The sequence below is a fragment of the Phoenix dactylifera genome, unplaced genomic scaffold (assembly GCF_009389715.1).
Source record: "Phoenix dactylifera cultivar Barhee BC4 unplaced genomic scaffold, palm_55x_up_171113_PBpolish2nd_filt_p 002104F, whole genome shotgun sequence".
NCBI classification, from domain to species: domain Eukaryota; kingdom Viridiplantae; phylum Streptophyta; class Magnoliopsida; order Arecales; family Arecaceae; genus Phoenix; species Phoenix dactylifera.
The window spans coordinates 42,685-48,740 of record NW_024069377.1 but is presented as its reverse complement, the minus strand read 5'-3'; the positions used below and the strand labels follow the sequence as shown (position 1 = coordinate 48,740).

The 6,056-nt window shown below is 39.1% G+C and overlaps 1 pseudogene; it reads right to left on the bottom strand.

Annotated features, from left to right (window-relative positions):
• Positions 1-533: 533 nt before the first annotated feature.
• Positions 534-5,205, bottom strand: LOC120109383 (annotated as a pseudogene).
• Positions 5,206-6,056: the final 851 nt, after the last annotated feature.

The window sequence follows — 6,056 nt, the reverse complement described above, 5'->3', positions numbered from 1 at the left end:
TTTCCCTAAAAATGCTTTTTACACCATCTACCCAAGTCCAAATACCAGGATGCATCGCCCAAAACTTGAAACTAGAATGTTTGATTGCTAAGAACAGGATTTTGATCACTAGGCAAGCTGGAGTTCGCAATTCTTGTTACAGATTTCAGCTGTGCTATGAATAACATAACATATACACTGATCTAGGGACTACATAAGATACAAGAGTTGATATTCAAACTGTTATCAAATTCACAGTTTTCAGTCCCCGTAATGGAAGAAATATCCATTTAATAACAATGAGATGATTGTATCAAAAGGTATTTCTACTATGCATTCATCAACATATTTGAAATTTAAAAAATTATTAAAAAAAAGAAAAAGGAAGTAGAGAACAATTGGAAACAAAAAAATGAAGAATTCTACTCCATGGCACATTTATCTGTAATAGATTACAAAAATAACAACGTTCCAGCCATTATGGGGACAAACATTTAGTCAATTAAAAGTAATTGTTCTCTTCCATATGTGAGATGTTAGGAGGATGGAGTAGTCTAAGGTGACCCATAGCAGTCTACTAGGTGCCGGAGTGTTGGTGATGGTGGAACATAGACTTTGCTCTTCGAAGTATCTCGCGACAACCCAGTGCTTCCATTTGCTCAGTGCCTTGAAGGATCCAACTTAACCTGTCGGTAACAATTTTATTAGATAGGAAAAAAAATAAAAGTTTCAGATAAAAGAGGCAAAAAATTAGTTGTCTCCTAGGACCAGATTTTTACAAACAGATGAGAGGCAGAAAATTAGTTGTCTCCTAAGACTAGATCTTTAACAAACAGATGAGTGCTAATTCTTGCTTCTTTGTTTCTCACTTCAAGTGACTTCATATACATTTAGCATACGGCCAAAAAAAAAAAAAATCCTATAAAGTTTCAGCATATAGAGTAAAGTAAATGGACAATGATAAAACTAATATATAAATTCATCTAGTAATCCCCAAATCTAGGCTCATCTTGTTAGCAAAAGGTTTCCAGTTTTCCAGAAAACCATTTAGTATAGTCACTCAAGGCCTGGTACTCATCAGATAACAGTGTCTCCCTCCCCCTTGCTCCTCCATTTAACTATCGTTATATGGAAAATAAACTTTAAGGTTTTCCATGATGGGCCAAGAATAAATATTATAGAGCATCATCATAATCATCGACGTTAATCTAAATAATTGAGCTTCACTTAAAAGGAGAGGGAAGGGTTCAACTAAAGAAATGGCCAGTTGAGCAGATCTAGCTATGGTGATATTTGCAGATACCTTGGTGCACAATAAAATTTCATTGTGGGTAGGACTTCTAGCAAAGAGAGGATACAACTGACCAGGGCCTTTAAGGTTGGCTTTTGCCTAAATCAATTAATCCCAGCCTCCAAAAGCACAAGAACGGACTGGCACTATGCAGGTCTTTGCTATAAAGAATAACACAAGTATCTCCTACCAACTAGGGAATTGCAAGTCCTTCCAATAGCAGAACATTGTCCTCATACCCATTCGTTCGCCACAACTCCCCCTCATTGGCAAAACTAGAGTTTGCTGAAACTGCAGTTTGGTCAATTATAGTTCTAAAACAAATGCTTGTTGTTCGATGTAAGTCTTTTTAAGTCTGAAATTTTAGTACTTATTTCAAAACTATGATACCAGTTGTGTCGGCTTGGAATCAACTCTAGTTGGACAAAGTCACTTGAATTGATGTCATCTAATTCTGCTGGATCCTACCAGGTTGGGTCCAAATAGGTAGGAATGGGTCAAGTTGAGTTGCGCTTGGTTTGGATGGATCTAGTTAGATCAGGTCAGACCAATATGGGTTGATGTAGTAAGGTTGAATCTGGAGATGAGTCTGCCATCCATCCTCTCCCTTTCCATGACTTCAACTAATGCAACCGCCTGGCCAAAGTCAAAATGCTGAAGCACATGGGTTCCAGGAACTCTAATGCACCAGATCTCCACTTACAACTCAATGCCAAGGTTGCTCATTCCTACATAAACTCGAGTTTGACGAACCACAAACTCTGAAACAAACAGTGCAGTACAATAAGCAGATCAAATAAGTAGCTAAGATGTTAAGCAGGGAGTTGGCAGATTATGCGCTACCTGCAAGGGACAACAAAACTGGTTGATTGGACGTCTTAGCAAGCTAAAAAAAATGGAAGTCACGAAGTGATATCCAAATGAAGCCTTGGAAGCAGAGCTCATTTGGTACGAGATCTTTCTAAAAGCATCAGATGCAAATTCTGAATGCATAAAGCACCTGGAGTAAAAAATTCTATAAATTTTCTTATCAATGTTTGAGGCATAGCATTGGATCATTTTCCTGCTAGATACAGCATGGTTGGCTACAATAAAGCAACAACTTGAAATAACAAGATTACAAATAGTCAATCACAAATCCTAACTGAGGGAACTATGAACCTGGATGAGCCTTTCAAAAAGAAAGTGCATACAACTTCTTGTTGCAGCTGACAAAAGCTAGTATAGAATAACCAAAATTAACTTTTAACAGTTTTGGTTTAGGAACCGACTTCTGCCAATGAAAATGCAAGCAGTAACCCACTTTCATCACCAATTATATGAGAAGTAAGAAATATAGCACAACAGGACAACTGAGTTACATACTGACAGAAGATAAGCTCACATCTACACAAGTATAACATGCTTAAAGACCTTGCTTCAGCCAAAAAGTTCCTTCTTCAACTTGTACATATATATTGATTGTTCTTTTCTACACATACTGTAGATGATCAATGTAGGCTGCTGCTTATTCATTTCAAGGATGCAATATGAGAAGGGAGCTTCAAATCCATCTAATAAGTTACTAATGTATGCAGGAACTTTACTATCTCAAATCCAAGACTCGACAGTTATGGATGCTGTACCAAGGTTGCACTTTTACCTATACTTGGTAAGCTTCACTACAAGCCTAGCTTTGTTACATCTACATATGCAGTAGAACCAAATAAACAAAGATGACGAACCAAAAGCTTTTTTCCACTATGCTTCTTCTAGCATCCTCCACAACATGCTTTTTACGTCACCCCATTCAACACCATAGCCTCGTAAGCAACAAGTTCATTCAAAGATTATTGGTAATAGTTAAGAGCATGTTTTCTTATCATCCTAACAATCTTCCTATCATCTACCCAACAAAACTCATCAAAATCATCTATCAAGTACTCAGCTTCTACATTAGATCTCAGAAGTTTAGCAAAAATTGAAAAGCTTTTGAAGTGAAATTAAAGGGTTGACAATGGAAATCTCTGAAATGGACATATACTGTTGTAAGTCCTAAATTCAGTTGAACTAAAGAAGAAAGGTCAGACAAACTAATAAACACTACATAACTCGATAGGTTGGTTGAAACTCTTCATGAAAACAGGATAGTCAATCAGTGTTAATGGGAATTGTTGCATAGAAACACTAGATTCCAATTCAAGCCAAATTCATCTACACCAAGCAATGGTCTGCACCACATCAATGAATACTAGATTTCAATAATGTTCAACAGAATGGTTAAAACCATGGTTTGCCGTACCGGTCCCGTACCGGCCGGTACGGGCCGGTACGTATCGGTCCGGCCTGGGACCGGTACCGGATCGGCGTGAAATCCGGTACCGGTAGTTTATTATTGAAGAACTAGTACGGGATCGGTTCGGACCGGTACGGGACCGGTTCGACCGGTACGGGACCGGTTCGGACCGGTACGGGACCGGTTCGGACCGGTACGCCACCGGTAACGGATCGGTCCGAGCCGCCACCGATACGCGCGACTAGTACCGGTACAGCGGACCTTGGTTAAAACTGTGATAGATGTAAAGAAAAAAAGGGATGCCCAAGAATATATTCTTTTCTGGCATATAGCATGTTTGCATGATCAAAGAAAAAGCAAAAGATATGAAATCAGCAACCTAAGTAGAAATTTTTAGCATCATCTTGCATCACCTCACGCCTATTGGGTTAAGAAGACTATGTAATAAGTTGTTTCTGAGCAGTCATAGAATACTTTGTTTTAGTAACAACTTGCAAAAAACTTAACATATCACATAAAATGTCATTGTAATTTAAAGATGAACATCAAATTGCCATAAATTTCGTTAAGTCATTAATATAAACGGACAAATTGTTAAAAGAGGATGCTGGAAAACTAACCCGATTACCTACCAGTTGTAGAAAATGTTATATACTTATTAAAATATTTTCATTATTAATTTAATAGGATAGGATAAGAGGCTGAGCGATCATATAAAGCAGAGTGTACTATTAAACTTTAAGTTGTAAGCTGAGAAGAAGAAATTGAATTTCAGTCAGTGTGGTGGCCTGTTCTCTATGCAAATTATTGTGGTATGATGAGCCATAGTTGACATCAAAAACCACTGAATTAAACTTGTCTCTAAAATCTCTCTACAATTCATGTCCTCTCTCATCAATCTTTCACGTCCCTCTTTTCCATTCTACCTCTCCTCCCATTTTCACCAATACAAAAAACCACAGGTTCTATCAAGTAGTCACGTATATTATCATTATAACAGCCGTGATCCCATCAGTTTTTAATTAAGACATTTGGTGTAACATAGATATTCCTTAACGCTCATCTACTCAAGAGAATTAACCCATGAATTTGGATTCTATTCAATTCAATAGACGCTTACAAGCTTCAAATTTTCTAATATTCGAAATATCTGAAGCAACCCCTACACGTATAATTCTTAAATCAATAGCAACACATCAAATTTATGGGATCACAAGACATGATACAAAAATGGCCCTTTTTTCACCTTCCAGAACAACGTAGTAATTGAGATAAACAAATCGAATAAGGAACCGACAGCAACAAAAATTTTGGAGAACGGGATAGATCCGGAGGCGGATAAGAGAGAAAGAAAGAACGGGAGAGGGATTATTACTCGGTCGCCGATGTTGCAGTCATTGTTCTCGTCGTGGGCCATGAACTTGCTGGGTGCGGCTTGACGTAGCGGTTGTAGAGCTTGTGGTGGAACAGCCGATCCACCGCCACCACCACCGATTTCTGCATCTTATTCGAAACCACGATACCCACCACCGGCTTCATTTTGTCTTCCTCTCCTCCTTCGCCTTCGATCGATTGAGCCCTAGAAAGAGAATCGAGAGGAAAGCACCGCTGCTCTCCCTCCCTCCCTCGTTCGATGCACATTGGCAGCGCCTAGTAGGGTTTAAAGGTTTGGGTCGAGTTTACGGTCCGGTTCAAGTATAAACCGGAGGGCCCAGGCCGGTCCGGATAGGCGAAGCCCATCACGTATCTCGACCACCCAACAACCCTCCTTGTCGCCCTCTGCGACCGCGGCCTCAGCCCCGACGCCCCTCGCAACCGAGCTCTCCCGGCCCTCCGCCGCCTTCCGCTCCTCCCGCCCCTCCCAAAGTAAATCCTAGCCTCCTCCTCCCCCTTCTCCAACCCAGGTACTCCAGAGTAGGGAGCGAAGAAATAGTTGGATCTTGGAATTGATTTTGAGTATGTCTCAGGGACTTGTATATGAAGTAACACTTTCGCAGACCCAAGATTTCTGATACGAATGGTACTCAACAGTGACTTAGATATGATTGTATCAAACCGGATGTGTTTCTTCTTTCAAGTCATTAGTTTTTTCACATTGTATTATATTCTTTTGCTTGTATTTCATGCCTTCTTTTATATGTTATACTTTTACCATGGCAATCGCTCTTGAACTTCGATTATTGTCGAAGTCTGCTTTTGGCTATATCAAAAATCTGAAATTTTTGTTTAAATCGGTGATTTTGTCTGTTTTATGATTGCACGGGCATTGTTTTGGCTGTTTTGCCCTCCGTTTCGTTATCAAAGAAGATTTCATATCCTTTTACACTTAAACATGGTACTTTGGTGTTGTATTATGGAAGTTAGGAATCCAGATAGGGTCACAGAAATTGGTTGAGTGTTGTGTCAGTATAGATTTAAAATTAATCTTATTTTGTCAATAATGCATAGCTAAGTTTTGAGCTCAGTAGAATAAAGAATAAGAAAAGAAATTGAATGGAAAGAGGTTCAGAA